The sequence below is a fragment of the Perognathus longimembris genome, chromosome 2 (genome assembly GCF_023159225.1).
Source record: "Perognathus longimembris pacificus isolate PPM17 chromosome 2, ASM2315922v1, whole genome shotgun sequence".
Taxonomy (NCBI): domain Eukaryota; kingdom Metazoa; phylum Chordata; class Mammalia; order Rodentia; family Heteromyidae; genus Perognathus; species Perognathus longimembris.
Genome location: NC_063162.1, coordinates 125,002,577 through 125,022,285, shown reverse-complemented (window position 1 = coordinate 125,022,285; position 19,709 = coordinate 125,002,577). Strand labels below are relative to the sequence as shown.

General features: G+C 34.5%; 1 protein-coding gene across 1 annotated transcript in view; it reads right to left on the bottom strand.

The window, feature by feature from the left end:
• The window catches only part of Foxp2 (forkhead box P2), a 496,440-nt gene that overhangs the window by 405,599 nt on the left and 71,132 nt on the right, over positions 1-19,709 (bottom strand). The window contains exon 2 of the mRNA XM_048340096.1: positions 15,600-15,735. The gene's annotated coding sequence lies outside the window, so the exon portion shown is untranslated. The remainder of the gene's footprint in view (positions 1-15,599; positions 15,736-19,709) is intronic.

The following is a 19,709-nucleotide window of genomic DNA, read 5'->3' as shown; positions in this document are numbered from 1 at the left end:
CCATATCTTCTTTTGTGTATACGTTTTCAGAATTCTATTTCTATAGAGGGATTCAAGGATTGAAAGGGATTAGTCCTTTTTAATTATATGACTGGGATCTTCAGTTTGAAATTTTCTTACAGAAAAGGACAAACACAATAGTTGTTTATATTCAATTCACTTATCAAGAAAAGAATTCCTCATTAGAGCTAATAAGAATATGTCTTTCCAAATGTGAATGTCTCTTGATCATCAAATGAAAATAAAAAGTAAAAGGTAAAGTAAGTCTTCAGATAGCGTTACATAGACATTTAAACTTACCTACTAGTTACATGATAGAACAGGGCATTCGTTTAACACAGATTGCTTTTCTCACCGAGCAAGTCCTTGACATTGTGCTTACCTGAGCATTTTCCTTTCCTTTATATAAAACCTACTCATGAAGAATTAGTCCCATTTTTCATGTACATTAATGCTTTTAACTATTGGTTTGTGAATAATAATTAGCTATATTTCTTCATTTGAAAACATTTTTTTAGTTTTGTTCTTAAAATTAATTTACAAAGAGATCAAAATAATTATCAAACATAACTCAATGTTACAGAAGATATCAAGAAAAGTTAAGACATTTTTATTCTGAGGAAACTATCAGCAAGTTGAGAGGATCAACTCACAAATTTAGAAAGCAGAGTATAAGAAAAGGTATGCAATATATTTACCCTGTTCTGTTAGCATTTCCCTAGCCTCAGGTCCTCAGCTCCTCCCACTAGACCCCAGATCCATCCATACCTAATGAGCCACTCCTACTCACTACCTACTTCCCCTTTACCCCCAGAGAGAGAAGCTGTCACCTGGATAAGGTGCAGACACCATGTAGCTCCCTCTCCCATGGGAACTATGGCCCCACTAATAAATCTCCTTATGAACCTGCTTCTCCTGTCTGTGATCATCTCCACATGGTCCTCTGGGATGGCCGGGACCTATGCTTTCATGTTCTACTGACATTCAGCTTCATACAATTATTGAGATCCAGGGGCATCCTGAATTTGTAAAATGCAAGGCTCAATCTAACTGGCTTAGAAGTGTCAGAGAGGAATATATTTTCTTTTCTTTTCTTCTTTTTCTTTCTTTTTTTTTTTTGTCAGTCATGGGTCTTTCTTTTCTTTTTCTTTTTCCTTTTTTGCCAGTCCAGGGCCTTGAACTCAGGGTCTGAGCACTGTCCCTGGCTTCTTTTTGCTCAAGGCTAGCACTCTGCCACTTGAGCCACAGTGCCACTTCTGGCCATTTTCTATATATGTGGTGCTGAGGAATCGAACCCTGGGCTTTATGTATATGAGGCAAGCACTCTTGCCACTAGGCCATATTCCCAGCCCCATATTTTCATTTTTTTTGTGTTACATTCTTATCTCCAATGTTTGTCAAGTCACTTTTTATCCTTGATTCCTTGAAGTCTGTTATAATTAGGTCATATAGTACTTGATCTTTTAACTGATGTAGTTGTTAAATAATGACTAAGTCAAGAAAAGGATGGTCTAAGATTCAGTTTTAAATCAGACAGGTGTTTTATCATTCATAGTCTCGTAACTTCATCTGATTTGAGGAAGTGAAGGAGAAGCATAGTAGTAGTGGGACAAAGGTGAACTAATTCAGCAATGATACTCACTAGACACTATATTGAAAATGAACTATACAACTTGGGGAGAAGGGGGCTCAGGAGGGAAAAATTGGGAGAAAATGAGGGAAGAGTTGACACTGTTCAAAAAAGAAATTTACTCAGTACTTGACGAATGTAATTGTAATCCCTCTGTATATCACCTTTACAATAAAAATAAATTTAAAAAATAAATAAGATCAGACATGTGAAGGGACAAATTCTGGGTATGTCACTTATCTACTGAAGAATCCAAGTTTTCTGGTACATCTTCTGAAAAATGTACACAGGTAACATAGAGGAATCTACTATCTTGATCTTTGAAGGCATTTATCTTCCAAGAAGAAATTGTGCTTCAGGTCAGTATCACAGCCATAAGAGATTCATTTACCATTTAAGCAAGGAATACCTTCCAACCAAATGAAAAAAAAAGTCATTTAAAGATTGGGTTACAGTACATGAAACCTATGAGGAATCATTATATAAGGAGACTTCTAAAGTGTTTTGGGTTCATAAAAGGCTTAGCAAGAGAGGGTTTATGTGTAAGATATAGGCTAATGCTCGATTTTTCGAGAACTCATCCAGGTGAAGCATGGCAGAAAGGATTGGAAGAAGAGTCAGAAATACACTGAATAGTGGAGGGTTAAGATCATTTGTTAGAATACTTGTCTCACATGGTTGAGTCCCTGGGTTCAATTCCCAATACCAGAAATACGAACAAACTGAGCAGATAAACTTGATTCCAGAGAAACATACATGCTTCTGTTTTTGTAAAGTATTGCAGATCAACATGGAAAGCTACTTGAATTTTATGTTAAATTCAAAGAAAACAAGAACAAAATTTCAAGGAGAAAACATTTGGAAAGGCAAATCTTACTACCCAGTGACCTTGAGGGAACAATGACATAAAGAATAAAGATCATTGCAAGGATTCAAGTGAAATTTTTACACAACGGTTGTATCAATCAAATGTGCAGGAATAAATACATATGAGATCTAATTTTGGAGGTTGAATCAATGAGACTCAGGAACATTTTAGAGAAAAGATGAGAAAAAAGAGTCACCTGAGGCTAAAATGGTGCTGGCTATTGACTAAGACAAAAAAAAAAAAAAAAAAAAAAAAACTCTAAAGGAAGAATCTGTTGATAGGTGGAGCAGGAGCTGGCAATGAGCTAAATAATCTATTTGTGTTTCAGTGAATTCCTGTGACAAATTTAAGAAGAGATATAAACAAACAAAATAATTGAAAATAAAGACCTTGAATTAATAGAGATGGTAGAGATAAAAATGGAGAAATCTCTTCATGACAGATTGCAGTTCCAGCTTTGGGAGTAAGTGAGCTCATTTAGTGACAATGACCAAGGTACATTGTATTAATAAACTGCCTTGCTTTTAAATGGCACCTCCTTTGTAAAACTACTTAACAATAACAAAAAGTTTAGAAAGGAAAACATACAGAGTAAGAAGACAAGGACAAACACATGAAGACAACTAAATTCACAAACTGGGCAGCAAAAGAATTCACAAAACAGACAAGAATAGATGTAGGTGAGAGAATGTGACATTAGATTATAAAATGATAGGGGGAAATATTCAGCGATATTGAGTATTTGGGAAAAGACAAATGATGGAAAATTGTCTCTTAGACTTACTAATAACATTGAAACTTCAAGTTCACTTCAAGTAGCACTTCAAGCATGCTATTTTAATCTATTTATTAGAAACATATCAGGATAATGAAATTAAAAGAAGAAAAAGGGGCTGGACTCAGAAAAAAAAGAATAAAAAGTTATGAATCATTGGTAAGCCAAAGAAGAGACACCCACCTTCTTTACTTGCACCCACTGTATTTAGTTGTATTTGCTAGCATAGATCCTCAATAAAAGTTCAAAGAATCCATCAACAATATATTCGTTCAGTCCCTATCTTGGCAGAAAGGAGATTTACTTGGGAGTCAAAAATGCAGGAAAGGAAATATATAGGAATTACAGCACATGGGAGAAAAATAAGTGAATTGAATATCTATCTCCCAGATCAATCAGAGTGATTTACCCAATAATAATACATAATTTTCATATATTTGTAAAAATTAAGAACCCACAAAAATGTGTCAGGTGTTCTTTGGTCTGTTCTTTCTTTTCTTCTTTTCTCATTTCTACAGAACTACTTTTGAATTAATTAACCAAAGTTATTTCCATCAAATAAAGCCAGAAAAGACATGAGCTGCTCAGTGATTCTAATGTCTTCACAGTCCTTTCAACCTAATCATACTGAGAAATGTATCTCAATGCTAAGAACTAAAATCCATCTTCTACTTCAGCATAAATAGACATTCCATTTTCTGAAAGAGAATACTGAGATTAATTCAATTACCAAATACTGTGCTGAAAGTACACTGTCAATTCCACTCCAAGTTTTGGAGACACAGAAAAGAAGGCACAACTAAGGCAGGTTTCACAACTATAAGATTTGGAAAATAAAATGAAATCCCATAAGGCTGATTCTTTAAGTCTACTAGAAAATGGTAGTTATTATTTTAGGATATTTACTTATAAGTGTCAAATGTATTACTACTCTGAAAGTTGAAAAATTAGGTTTATTAGTGGTTCCAGTTCATACATTTATTCAAAGAACCAGAAGCAAAATCCTAAAAATGGAGTAGCTCAATCTCAATACTTAAATCATAAGAAAATATTAATGATAGATAGGAGTGCCACAGAAATACTTTTAAACTGAACACATAAACCAAAACTGTCTTCAAATAACAAGTTAAGTATAAGAGATTTTGAAAAGTTAAACTGCTCAGTGAAAAATCTACTTGTATAATTTTACTCTAAAAAAAATCAACATGTCAACATGTCATTTTGACTCAAAATTTGTTAATTGAAAATGTGTTTGTTTGTGGAAAGAAGAATGCATTGACACTCATAAAGAGGAGGGAGAGCCAAGGAGTAAAAGATATTCTTAATGGCAACATACATTTCTCCTCTAAACAAACACAGGCGAGGTTGACTAAATCAAGACTAATTAGGAATTCTGAGAAAAATGCCAAAGAGAGAAAATAGAAATTACTTTAAAATGGTGACTAATTAAGTTTCTTTCTCTGAGAAAAATGCTAACCCATCTCACTAACAGTGTCAAATTTACAAACCAAGATTAAAGGTCTTCCTCTGGTTATTCTACAACACTAATGATAAACATCTTGGTGTTACCTACTAAAACTATATAAAGACCTGCTAGTTTCATAAAACTCAGTAGGAGCAACAATATCAACTTTTGGCTCACTTCACTAAACTGGTTGGAATCAAATCCTCACTAAGAATGTCAAAGAGTTTTAAATTAATATAATCTACGTAAATTGTCCAAATTATCTCAGTAAGTAATATCATTCTATGATGAAAAGATAAAGATCAAAACATGGGCAGCAATTAATATATAACAGCTACTTAAAGATAATATGAAAAGTAAGCTGCAAATAATAAAGCACTTCAAGCCACATGTCGGTGATACAGGTCTATAATCCTAGATACTCAGTCGGTGATACAGATCTATAATCCTAGCTAGTCAAGAGGCTGAGATCTGAGAATCTCAGTTTGATGCCATCCTGGGCAGGAAATTCTGTTAGAGTTGTATCCCCAATTAACCAACAAAAGCTAGACGTGAAGCTGTGACTCCAAGTGGTAGAATGCTAACCTTAAGCAAAAAGGCACAGCAACAGTGATTCCAAGAAAGGAAAGAAGAATGGAGGAAGGGATGAAGGAAAGGAGAGAAGGAGGGAGGGAGGGAGGGAGGGAGGGAGGGAGGGAGGGAGGGAGGGAGGGAAGGGAGGGAAGGAGGGAGGAAGGGAGGAAGGGAAGGAAGGAAGGAAGGAAGGAAGGAAGGAAGGAAGGAAGGAAGGAAAGAAGGAAAGCAGAAAGGCAGGCAAAGACAGCATATGTGGCTCAAGTAGTGGAATGACAATTGCCTACATGAATTAGGCTGGATTCAATATCAAGTTTGGCAGAGAGAGAAGAGAAGAGAAGAGAAGAGAAGAAAAGAGAAGAGAAGAGAAGAGAAGAGAAGAGAAGAGAAGAGAAGAGAAGAGAGAGAAGAGAAGAGAAGAGAAGAGAAGAGAAGAGAAGAGAAGAGAAGAGAAGAGAAGAGAAGAGAAGAGAAGAGAAGAGAAGAGAAGAGGAGACAGATATATTTTGTACAATGGTGGTTATAGTTAATTACACACCATTACTTAAAAATTGCTAAGAGGGCTGGGGATATGGCCTAGTGGCAAGAGTGCTTGCCTCGTCGTATACATGAGGCCCTGGGTTCAATTCCCCAGCACCACATATACAGAAAATGGCCAGAAGTGGCACTGTGGCTCAAGTGGCAGAGTGCTAGCCTTGAGCAAAAATAAGCCAGGGACAGTGCTCTGGCCCTGAGTCCAAGGCCCAGTACTGGCAAAAAAAAAAAAAAAAAAAAAAAAAAAAAAAAAAAAAAAATTGCTGAGAGTAAATTTTGAGTGTCCTTATTTTAAAAAAAGAAAGAGAAGGTGTAGCAACTATGGAAAGAGAGATTGTATGCTAAAATTAACCATCCAAAACCAGGGCTGCAAGTGTGACACAGTGATAAAGAGTCTGAGTAAGATGTACAAAGCCCAAGATTCAAATTCGAGTACTGCCAAATAAAAACCAAGCAACAACAGAAAGATGAGTGTATGAAGCAATGCACAAATTAAAGCTTGATTTAGAAAACATAATGCTGTATACTAAAAATATCATTCCACTTCTCAACTTAAAAAACAAAATCAAAGTAAAAAAGTAATTCAAAAGAGAAGACATGGAAGTTTGCAGCTCTGACTTTTTACAAATGAAGCCTTAGAGAAATTCCAAAAAATGAATACATTACATATACATATATACACATACATATATGTTTAATGAAATATTATTTAAGTAGTAAAAAACAGAAAATAAATGATATTGTTTATCTACTGAAGAAAAGGTTTAAAAATATGTTTCATATAAATTCTGAAATGTTATGCAGAAGTTAAAACTAGTGAGTTATTTCCCACCAATGGGTCAAAGATGGAAAAGGCATACTGAGTACTGACTAGATGTGAAGCAACTCTAACATCCAAACACTGGAGGTGGAAGGCAAATGGGGATCCAGCACTGGATTTAGAAGACTGTATCTGGCTGTTATCAACATGGACATGTAATGTAGGAACACATTTAGTAAGCTGACACTATTGTACAGCTGTCCTATAAGAAAAAGTCTCACTCAATCCTCATTATTCAAATATGCCTGATATATGAGATACAATCTACAAAACCTTAGAAAACAAACCTGGATGCTTCAAAAGGAATACACTTCTTTTAATTTTTTAATTTTCATTTTTTGTTGGTTGTGGGGCTCAAACTCTGGGCCTGGGGGCTGTCCCTGAGCTCTTCAGCTCAAGGCTATTGCTCTACCACTCAAGACAAAGCACCACTTTCAATTTTCTGGTGGTTAACTGGAGGTAACAGTCTCACTGACTGTCCCGCCCTTGCTGACTTTAGACCTCCATCCTCAGATCTCAGCCTCCTGAGAAGCTAGGATTACAGGCATGAACCACCAGCACCTGACTACATATAATTTTGAAAGAAAACTTTTTTTCCTCAGAAGCTCTGCTCTGATATGATGTCATTTATACAAAAATTTAAATAAGATGTATAAGAATGTAACTAAAGACTAGCCTCATAGCAATATACCGGCAATACATAAGAAATGAACATGTAACTTGTGGGGAGGGACAGGACATGGAAAATGGGGGAGAACATTTACCAAGTAGCATTGTACACATCACCTAACCTAGGGAACTGTAACCCCTTTGTACAACTACTTAATAATGACAATTTAAAATTTATATATGTGAATGCCTATTGTATTATTTTCTGTATGTTTAGAATATTTCAAAACAAATGCAGATCAGAAGCTATGACTTTACTGAGATCAGAAGATTAACATATGCTTTCTGCAAATCTTAAGCTATCAGAAATGGCTGATATGTATTTACTTCAAATCAAGCCTTTACGTCTCAATACATTTAATGCCTTTGAACAAACATAAAATATATCCTATAAAAATAGTATTTCATTATTACAAAACACCAGTTAGGAAGATTACACATTATACAATAACAAAATCACTAAACATTTCATAGAGTAGAATGGAAAGAATCATTAGATCATTTTCAAAATTGTATATAATATCTGATCCAAAACCCTTATGCTTCTGCTTCCTGCCATTACCCCTGGTTTTCATTAGCATCAAGTATGTAAGTAACATACTTGGTAACTACCTGGATAGAACTGTCAGCTCCACAAAATTAGATCATAAATGCATCCACTAAGAAAAGTTAGTTATTCCCGGAGTACTCAGTCCCCAGTCCCAGATAACACTCAAAGGGCAATTCATTAACTGGTGCTACAAATTCCTTCAGACATTGCAATGCATTTTGTATTGATAATAAGTTTTGCCTAGGCCAGTGTTTCTTCAAATCTTGAGAATATATGAAGAAAAAATTAAAGTATTTCAGCTAGAAGTTAAAGGTTTGTGGTACACAGCAGCTAAATGTTATTTATCCTGAATTAAAATTCTATTTCTTTGTTCCAACACTCCTTTTATTGTCTGAGAACAGACAGTTAAGGATTAACTATTATTCAGCAGTAGCAAGTCATATGCTTAGAAAAAAGATAGTTGGGAAGTATATACGAGCTATTTTCTTAGACTATAAATGGCTTTTTTGCTAAAAAGAAACGAATCTATATTATTACAAGAGCAGGGAGTATTATATTTAATTTACTTGAATTTTTGTCCTGCATAGATCCAGGTAGTTATGGTGAAAGCTGTAAAAAAAAATGAAAGGAATTGATACTTTGCGATTCATTAAAACTGAATCACACAGGCATGCGAATTTTTTTAAAGAAAGTTTCACTTCTTACCTCACAAGTGTCAAACCTGACACTTTTCTTTTCAAACATTTTACAAATAAGTTATCTTGTTATGCACATTCCCTTGCATCTTCTCCAACCACCAGAGCCCACCCATCATTCTGCCCTCTACTCATGTTGTAATAGTAAATCATTCTTTGAATGACACATTGAAGAAAAGAAACATGCAACCGCCTTCTTTGAATTTGTGAAACACAAATATCTAGCAGATCTTCTGTAAAGGACTTATGAATATTCCATATAAGCTAATATACTCATAGGAAACTAGACAATAAAGGAATAGCGTTTCAAGAATTTCCATGTGAAGTAGGAGCCCACATATTTCCTGGAATCTAGGTTTATAACACTTCCAGAATAATTCTGTGCTTCAGAACATACACATACAATAAATAGCATTCATTGCACAATACCGTGCATGTATATTTGAGACACACAAAAATATGCATGGATAGATGTATATCCAAATACCTACATGCAAACATACACATTTACTTATACATATATACCGAATATGAATTTTAGCATTAAGTAAATGCCTGCATATGTCAAATATTTTTCATAGTTGATCATTTAACCTTTACATAATCATATTAAGGAAATTATTATCACTTATTTCCCACATGCAAAACTTACCCATAATCAGTAAAAATTGTAAGTGGCAGAGCAAACATTTGAACCAGGGTCTGTCAAATGAAACATGGGGCTCTTTCCTCTACAGTATGCTTAAAATAAGTTTTGGGAAGATGTTAAGCATTTTGCTTTATGCCTCTTTAACACAGAAATTCATTCTGGCACGAGGAAAAAGTATAGCTAGTTTTTAAAACAAAATCTGATTTTATTCCCAAAAAATCAATATGGCAAAGGAAAAGTTGCTACGAAGATAATTCTTAGTTGAATATGTTCAAAATGTAATTCCTTGGTAATCTGGTCTTTGGCCAAGACAAATCAAAATCATAGATATTTTACAAATGCCAAGTTTTTAGAGAAACAAAAAAAAATAAATGCAACAGCAACAGATGCATTCTCCCTCGACATTTGTGTTGAGCCTAGCTATATCCAGAGCCCAAGATAAGGGGGAATTTTATATCTCATTTTTATGAATAATAAATTTCTGGTTTCTCTTAATGTCATCCAGCTAAATAAATTTATGTTCACAAATTGGAAAATTAACCAAATGCAACTATTGAGAATAAGAGAAGAAAGGAAGAAATAAAGGAGCTGGAGGGAGGAAAAGAAGAGAAAGGGGGAAAAAGAGAAAGACCAGACTGTCTGGATATTTTTTTTTAATGAAAGTATACTCAGGCTCCAGTGGCTCATGTCTGTATTCCTAGTTACTCAGGAGGCTGAGATTTAAGAACACTGATTCAAAGTTCACTCTGGCAAGAATGTCCATGAGATTCTTATATCCAATTCATCAGTACCAAACTAGAAGTGAAGATATGGCTCAAGTGGTAGAGTGCTAGCCTGTGAACAGGAAGAGCTTCTAGGCCCTGAGTTCAAGCCCTAGGACTGGCACAGAGAGGAAAAAAAAAAGATAATTATTTCCATTAAAGAAAAAACTGAGTATTTTATTCATCTCTTTTATAATATCTGACATAAATGTACAAAATTGTGCCCCACATGAAAAATTAAGTGTTTCTGAGGATAACAGACAATGGCGTAAAGTAAAATAAGTAAGGAAAGAAGGCCAGATGTGGTATGTATATGCCTGTAACACCAGATATCAAATCTGCGGCTAGCCTGGGCTACATAGTGAGTTGAAACATTCTCTAAAAAAAATACTTTACAAACATCGTGAATAACTCAACTCAATAAAGATAAAGAGTTCATTATTCACTTATACTGAGTGAATATTTTTAATATTCCCTGTAATAAAATTTTATTTTTAAAGTTGAAATGGAAATATTTATCTTAAACACAATTTCATTCTGAGTAACCAGACTGACATTAAAAGCTACTAAAATACATACAAACAGAGATTTTCCTCTATGGATCTTAGCACTTTGTCAAAATAAAATACAGTGCTTTATGACATCAAAAAGTACTAATTTTAAAATTAGATCTTAAGCTAGGTGTGCTGGTTTGTATATATAAGACCACTACAGATAATAGTAGAGATCAGGAAGATTAAATTTGGAGGCTAGCCCTGGTAAAAAGTCTCCTTCTCAACCAACAAGCTCGGAGTGGTAAAACATACCTGTCATCTCAGCCCTGGGGAAGGCATAGGGTTATCCCACTCTGAACGTCCACCCTAGGCAAGTTATGAGACCTTAACAAAACAAAAATAAAACAAAACAAAAACACCTAAAGCAAAAATATCTGGGAATATAGCTCAAGGATTAAGAGTACTTGCCTAGCAAGGTTCTGAATTAAAACCCAAGTATATACATATACAAATATATACATACACACATTCATCTTTTTTTAACTTTTTTTTAACAATTTGAAATTATCTTACCATATCTCAGAATTGTACTTAGCAAAATAATTGAGATTGTCATTTTAATTGTTTATACTGTAAATTATACTAGGCATCTCAAAAGGTTGTGAAAATAAAAATGCACAACCCAATATTTTGCTTTTAATCTATTATACTTTCCTTTTCACAGAAGGTTCCACTTTATAGAGAAATCAGCAGAAATGACAAGCAAAATCATATACATGCTCCTCCCATCCCATCCATGTACAGTTTCCCTATTATTAGCAAACTTTATGATGGGAGGGTATTACTGTGGCAGGCATTTGGATCCTTAGTGATCCTAATTATGACTAGAGTTGCATTAAGATTTTAGACCTAGAGTTAAGACCTAGAGTTACATTAGAATTAAGACCTAGAGTTACATTAGGATCCATTCTTTGTTTTTGTATGCTTTATGGGATTTAACAAATATTAAAGTCATACATCCACCAGAGTAGTCATAGAATGAATTCACTACCCTCACAATCATCTATATCTTGCTTATGCATCTTTACTTTCCGGTAACTCCCAGAAACAACCAATCAATTAATTCTACTTGTCTTTTTCTCCTTTTCAGAGAGTCACAGAATTGGAACCACAGGTTATGTAGATTTTGCTGATTGTTTCGTTCACTTGAAAATGTGCATTTGAGATTCTTTAGTGGTTCCTCCCCTGACGCCCCCACACCCATGGCATAATAGCCCATTTCCTTTTATTAGTGAATAATATCTCTCTATATGGATGTATCACAGTTTGCTATCTATTCACTTATTGATGGTTATCTAGGTTGCTTAACAAAATTAATCTGGTTGAAGCTGCTATAAATAGGAATGGTTACATAGCTCTGTGGTAGAATGAGTGCTTTGCCCTAGATTTAATCCCTAGCACAATGAAAAGAGGCAGAAAGGGGTAGTGGTAATAAATATTATTGTGTAAAGTTTTGCACAGATTTCGGTTTTTAACTAATGCAAGTAAGTATACTGGCATGCAGTTGCTGGATTCAGTAGTAAAATTATTTTCAAGTTTATTAACAAACTGCTAAACTGTTTCCAAAAGAGAGCATTATTTATTCTACATTCGCACCAGTAATGGAAGAGAGAGTCTTCACTGCTTTATGCTTTTACCATGGTTGGTAGGGGCTTTAGGCCTTTCAAACATATGTATGTTTAGAGATCTTGTCCATTTTAATTGTGCTATATTTTCTGAGTATTGAACTTAAGAATTCTTTATTTTTAATGTAAATCCTTTTTTCAGATAAACATTTTATAACTATTTTCTCTCGGTCAGTACTCTATCTGTTCATTCTTTTCATAGTAGTATTTATAGGGCTGAAGATTTTACATGTTAATAAAATCCAATTTATCATTTTCCCCATAGATCATGCTTTTGGTGTTGTATCTAAAGTGTCATCACCAAACCCAACGATACTTTGATTCTCCTCTACATTTTTCTTCTAGTTTTACATTTAGTTCTATGATCCATTGTCAGTTCATTTTTGTCAAAGGTAAAAGGTCTGTGCCTAGATCCACTTTTTTTTTTAAACATGTTGTAGCTAGTGTTCCATTTGTTGAAAAGACAGTCGTTTCTCCACTGAATTGCCTTTGCTCTTTTGTCAAAGATAAGTTGACTATGCTTGTGTGAGTCTATTTCAGAGCTGTCTATTCTGTTCAAGTGATGTATGTGTCTATTCTTTCAACAATGCCACATTATCTTGATTACTGTAGCTTTATATTAAGTCTTGGATTTAGGGAGTGTCAGTCCTCTGACTTTATTCTTCTTCAGTATTGTGTTGGCTATTCAGGGTCTTTTGCCTTTTCATATAAACTAAAGAATCAGTTTGTCACTGTTCACAAAGGAAAAGGCTGGGATTTTTGACTAAGATTGTGTTGAATCTATGAATTAAGTTAGGAAGAACTGACATCTTAACCGTATTAAGTCTATTTACCCATTGGTTAAGTCCATTTACCCATTGGTACATAATATCTCTCTACTTATTAAGACTTTCTTTGAACAGAGTTTTGTTGATAACACTAACATTGGTCTTATACATGTTTTGTTAGATTTATAATTGAGAATTCATTTTTGGTGCCCTTACAAATTGTAGTGTTCTTTTAATTTCAAATCTCAGTTGTTCACTGCTGGTATACTAGAAAAAATGGCTTACTTTTGGATACTAATTTTGTGTTCTGCATCCACTGATGAACAGAAGTCTAATATGATAAAATGTTTCCTTCAGTATGTGTAGTTCACACTAAATACATCATGGTCTCTAAATTATAATTGCAGATATTCATGCCTGACCACAGTCATCAATCATTTATCTGTTTCAGGTTTTCTGTTGTTGTTTCTTTGTAATTTTCTGTGTAACACAGTGTTATTTCTTCTTTCCTAATCAGATCTCTCTCTCCATCTCCCTGGATCTCTCTCTCTCTTTCTGTATCTCTCTGTCTCTCTCTCTGTCTCTCACTCTCTCTGTCTCTCTCTGTCTCTCTCTGTCTCTCTCTCTCTGTCTCTCTCTCTCTCTCTCTCTCTCTCTCTCTGTCTCTCTCTCTCTCTCTCTCTCTCTCTGTCTGTCTTTCTGATGGGTCTTGACCTCTGGACCTTGGCAGTGTACCTGAGCTTTATCTCTCAAGGCTCGCACTTTTTGGTTTTTGGTTTTCTGGTAGTAAATTGGAAATAAGAGTCTCCTGTACTTTACTACCTTGGCTGACTTTGAACTGTGATCTTCAGATCTCAGTCTCCTGAGTAGCTAGTATTACAGGAGTGAGGCACCAGTGCCCAGCCCCTTTAATGAAGAGAACTTCATTATGTAAGCTGGAATTTGGGGTATGATGTTAATTTGAAATGGTGCTTTTGTCTTAGCAAAAAAAAAAAAAAATCTCATTATTGACTAGTGGTTTTTCATAAAGGAAACATCCATACAAAAACTACTCATGTGAACAAAGCAGAGCAGAGCACCCTGAAGCTCCCAACTGAGTTTACCACCTAACAGTAGCTTTACTACAATCTTAATTTTGTTGTGGTTACTTTTATATTTATAAACAATACAATATAATTTTGAGCCAATAAAGAAAACTAATCAGACAGTATCATCTTTTTTTGTCTAGGATTTTTCAACAATATTATGTTCTGAGGTTCTTTGACATTTTTGTTGCTATACATAGTCTTTTAACATTACTGCTTAGTACAGGATTTGCAATATTTTATCCTGAAAGATATATTTTCCAATTCTTCAGCAACCTCAAATCAATAACAAGGAGGTCCCTAGTAACTAAATAAATTTAAAAAAAACATTACTAAATTTCATCTCACTTTTCAATAACCAAACTTAAATTTTAGCCAGGAACAAATGGTATACACCTGTCATTCTAGCTACACTGAGGCTGAGAACTGAGTTGAAGTTCAAAGCCAACCTGGGCTTTAAAAGTCTGTGAGATTCTTTTGTCAATGAACCATCCAATATGCTGGCCAGAGGTCCAATATTAATGTCTCTTTATATATATAGTTCTTCCTTACTTACAATGAAGACAGTCAGGATTAGGCATAGTTTTTAGTGGCCCTATCAGATTAAAGATGAACCTAGGTATTACGGGGATCTCTCACTATAGAACACTAATCACTTTGTCCATATGAACACTACATTCAAAGATTGTAAATATTTGTACCAATTTTGTAAAAAAATTATGAAAGTATAATTTGATATATTTGATTATAAAACATTTTAATTGACTTCCATCGTATCATTTGAACTTAAAAAAATCAAAACAATTCTCTATCATTGAATTCTTTCATTAAATAATGTGGAAAGATTGTGCATTATAAGGAAAAAGTCAAACAACTTGCAGTTAAACAAAATGCCAGACATAAGGAATACACATTGGGCAACTTTCCAAAGACAAAATGGTGACAAAGAGGAAGGAAGGAATCACCTCACAAACAACTTTCCTCAAATTGCTACCTACCAACTACATGATGATTAACTCCACCTTTTAAGTTTTTCTTAATGGATAGAAACAGTCCTTCCAAACATTAAGCTGATTAAATTGATTTATTTATATAGTACCTTGTAGATACAGAGCCAGTCCAATTCAGTTTCCCTATGCAAAGTGATCAAAGGACTTAACTGTCTTGCTGGGTGGTAGATTTAAACAGAAACAGATAGTCTTACTTTCAGAAATGAAAAAAAAATTAAAAAGGAATCAAAGTTTAGGGTAAAAAGACTAAGATCGCACCATTGTGTATATCAAGTCAAATAACTTTGCTTTCATTGCATCAAGATCGCTCAACGTTATCAGCAGTGCTCCAACAGAAAATATAATTGATATTAACCATTTTGCAAAAAATATTACTCTAAGATATCATCCAGATTGGTTAGTAAACATTCAGATAATCCCAATGCCAGTTACCATACAGCTACATATTTTGTAGAGAAAAAAGTAACAAAATTTTATAAAACTAAAAAATATATAAAACAAAAATTTCTATGAAAACTTAAACAGAAGAAAATCTGAAGGAGAGAAGACAGAGAGTGCTGATGACTTACATTTTGATCATTACAACTAATTCTCTCCCAGGACTGAGAAGTCTTCTTTACATTGATAAGGCTCCTTTCTCTCTTTGCTTCTTCTTTCAGAATATGGCCGGACAAAACATCAGGAGATGTCTATTTTGAATTTGATCTAGGGAGGAAAATTATAGTTTAAATCAATTATTATGAAATGCATGAAATTATTTTTCTTAATGTGTTGATCCGACGTAAACACAAGCATAGGAATTGCCTTGTTGATCATTACAATAAATAAATAAATAAATAACTTTAGTGTTTCAACACCTCTTCAAGAAACCCATCTATCTTACTGCTCATTCTCGTGTCTCAGTTGTAGCTAAAGAAAAATTTAATATTCAAAATCCAAATGACTGGAAAAACCTACTCAAATGTATTTTTAAGAATCTTTCACATAGTTTAACAAAACCTTGAGTTTGAATGGGCTGCCAGAGATGATTACATATTAAATATTTTTACCCATTCATTTTAACATCTTAGGGGTGAAAGAATTACAGGATGATTAGAAAAAGTATAAAAGAATTTTTTTAATTAATCGAATAATAAAAAGAGATAACTTTAGGATCACGAGATAGATGAGAAATAGGTAGAAAAGTCTGTAAGGAAGCAAGAAATCTGGAATGATTTAATTTTAAAAATGTAGAGGTTTGGAAATTGCTGCTTAGTCAAGAGACAAGGAAAATTGGAATATAATACATGGATATTTTCCAAATCTATTTCATCTTAATTCCTCAACAAATTTCATCAGAGACTAAAATACACTATATTCTACTTTTCTTTACAAAAGTATAGAATTATGAATTGTCAGTATCTGACCTTTTGGGGCAAGAATACTCATAAAATTAAAAGCTGTCTTTTATATACTTTTGTCAAAATGTTGATTTTTTAAATAATGTTTATTTTTATGTCTTTAAAATTAAATATTAAGTCTGGGCCCAGTGGTTCATGCTCTTAATCCCAGCAATTTGGGAGGCAAAGATTAGAAGTTGAAAAACAGGAAGTTCAAGTTTAGTTTGAAGTCATGGTGGGGGGTGGGGAGGAGATGAGGGGTTTAGAGAAATCTTCATCTCAACAATAAGCTGGAAGTGGATGACATACAACTGTAAAAACAGATATGGGAAAGCAGGTCTAGGTAGGAGAAGCAGAAGCAAAATGTGAGACCTATCTGAAGATTAACTGAAGCAAAGAAGATCTGGGAACTCTGACTGAAGAGGATCAGCAGCTACCTAGCAAGCATGAGGCATTGACTTAAATCCCCAAGAGTTATAAAACACATAAAGAATGAAATAAGATAAATATCTTTATCTCATACCAGGTGCCATTTCCTAAAAATCACTCATATTCTGTTCTATTAAATATTAAGTTACAATGTAAAGAGGAACAAAACTAGAAATAAAATTCCAAGGTACTGAAGAAGAAAACCCAGGTTCAATTTTAAGATGGCATAACAGTGTAAAGTTTGTTTGGTTTTCCAAAGATTCAACCAATTTTGCCTAGTTAAAAAGACTTTCTATTAAAATTTACCAACATGAAATTTTTGTAGCAATATGTCCATAGAGTTGCTAGAGAATAGGCAATTTTCTTTTAGTTTCTAGAACTTAGAAATATTTAGGTCAATGTAGTTTTTTTGGGAAAAGTGTTTGGGACTGGCAAAAGATGTAGGATTGGCATTGGTTAGGAATTTTGGTTGTTGTTGTAGACTGTGGAGCTAAAATTACATTCAGATACAGAAATGTATTCCTTTGTTATAAAAACTAAACTCTACACTAACACACACACACACACACAGTGTGTGTGTATATACATGTATGTACAGGAAATTACACACTGTTTATTCTCTTTTTTTTTTTTTTTTTTTTTTTTTGGCCAGTCCTGGGCCTTGGACTCAGGGCCTGAGCACTGTCCCTGGCTTCTTTTTGCTCAAGGCTAGCACTCTGCCACTTGAGCCACAGCGCCACTTCTGGCTGTTTTCTGTATATGTGGTGCTGGGGAATTGAACCCAGGGCTTCATGTATATGAGGCAAGCACTCTTGCCACTAGGCCATATCCCCAGCCCCTGTTTATTCTCTTGATGAAGCTTTTTTTTAAAGTAAAGCAAAGTGTTGAAAATTCAAATGTACTATAATATTGACCCTAAAATATACAGCACATCATATATGAAAATATGAAATTGAGTCTTCAAAAGCTATACTATTTCCATGGGTGTTTGTTGTATTACCTAAACATTCTGCCTGCAATTTCCACTACTTGAGTTTTTCTCTGTCCGCTGACACTATGTGTGAATCAGATTCATTTTACTATCCCTGTGACTCAATTTATATCTAGTGGCAATTTCAGAGGCTTCAGCCTCTTTACTTGACTCTCATTTATTTTCCAAGATTAAACTTTAATTTTCTCTCCTTGATGTGTACTCTATGCCTCCTCTCCAAAACTACTGAGAGGATTTGACATTTAAGTGACCACTAAAGGCTCCCATTCTAAGGGATAGTTTGTTGTCTGTGGGTACAATGGGGAGGTGGCAGAACAGACAGGAGGTGGAGCCTCAAAAAGAAGTTAGGGTATGGTCTAATGAGAAAGATTATGATCTTAGGTTGTCTATTTGTCTCCTCTCTCCCAAGCGTGTGCTCTCGCTCTCTCTTCTCTCTCTCTCTCTTTTCCTCTCTCTCTCAAACAAACACACACACATTCACACACACTGTTGTTGTTACTTTTATTGTTTTTACTTTTTGTTTATTGCTTTCTCCTTTTATTCTTTGGTTCCCAGTTGTCATAAGAAAATAACTCCTTACCAAATGTTGTACCTGGATTCACAGGTCAAAATGGCAGAATCAAACTTCAGCACCTCTAAAATTGTGAGCCCAAATAATAATGCTCTCCTATTGCTTATATCAAGTATTTTGTCACAGCAAAGAAAAAGTGACCAACACTATTCCCAAATATTTGTGCCCACTTCACACCTCTCCCCTGACCTGCAGATACAACTCTGGCCTATATTCTCTGCTATCCAGCCTCCCTCAGCCATATCCCTCAGATCCATACATCACAGTGCAAGCCCTACTCACTGTGTGTTCTGAAATGCAAATATAGTAATTATCTCTATCAGCTATGGGGCTGAGTAAGGGATGCAAAGAATGCAAAGGCAACGGATGGCAAGTGACGATTTAAAGTCACTAAATTAACAGATATCTACTGTTCCTTATCTCACCCATATTAACCTATATGAACTGTTCTTGTAGTGGTTAGCTTTCAAGACATGACTGGAAATACTGGTATGATAATTATCAAAGAGTCACTCAAGTCTCAAAATAAAATACCCAATGATAAAAACATAAATCAGGCTATGTCTTCTTTAAAGATCTTTAAGGGGCAATCTAAAACCTATCAGATGATCATGTCTGCTTTGTAAAATTACAGTTGTAGTCTTACTAGATATGAATTTATTTTCAGAAGAGGCTGTCAAAATCACTGTGTATGTGCACATATGCACGTGTATGTATGTATGTACACAGAGGAATGCACGTCAAACATGAAGAAGACATACATCTAATATTTATGTTTGAACAACTAATTTCATATTTAGAAAACAAAACTGTAAATAGTTCCAGGCTGTATGCTTCACATGTAATCCCAGTTATTTGGGAGAGAGAAATCAGTAGGATCAAGGTTCCAGGTACACTGAGATAAACTAGCAAGACTTCATCTCTCCAAATAGTTGAGCATGGAGCTATATATCTGTCATCCAAGTTTTGTGTGTAGTGTAATTAGGAGAACTATTATCTAAGCTTATTCAGGAAAAAAAAATGCAAAAATGCAAGGGATACGACACAGCTCAAATGGTAGAGTGCATACCTAATGAATTGAAGTTCTAAGTTCAAACCCAGTAGTATATAAAACTATGATGATGGTGATGATGAGGAGGAGGATGACCATGATGATGATGATAATGATTGAAAACATAAGTCCCTGCCATCCCAGAGGACCATGAGGAGATAATCACAGACAGGAGAAGAAGGTTCATAAGCAGGTTTATTAGTGGGGCCATAGTTCCCATGGGAGAGGGAGCTACATGGCCTCTGCACCTTATCCAGG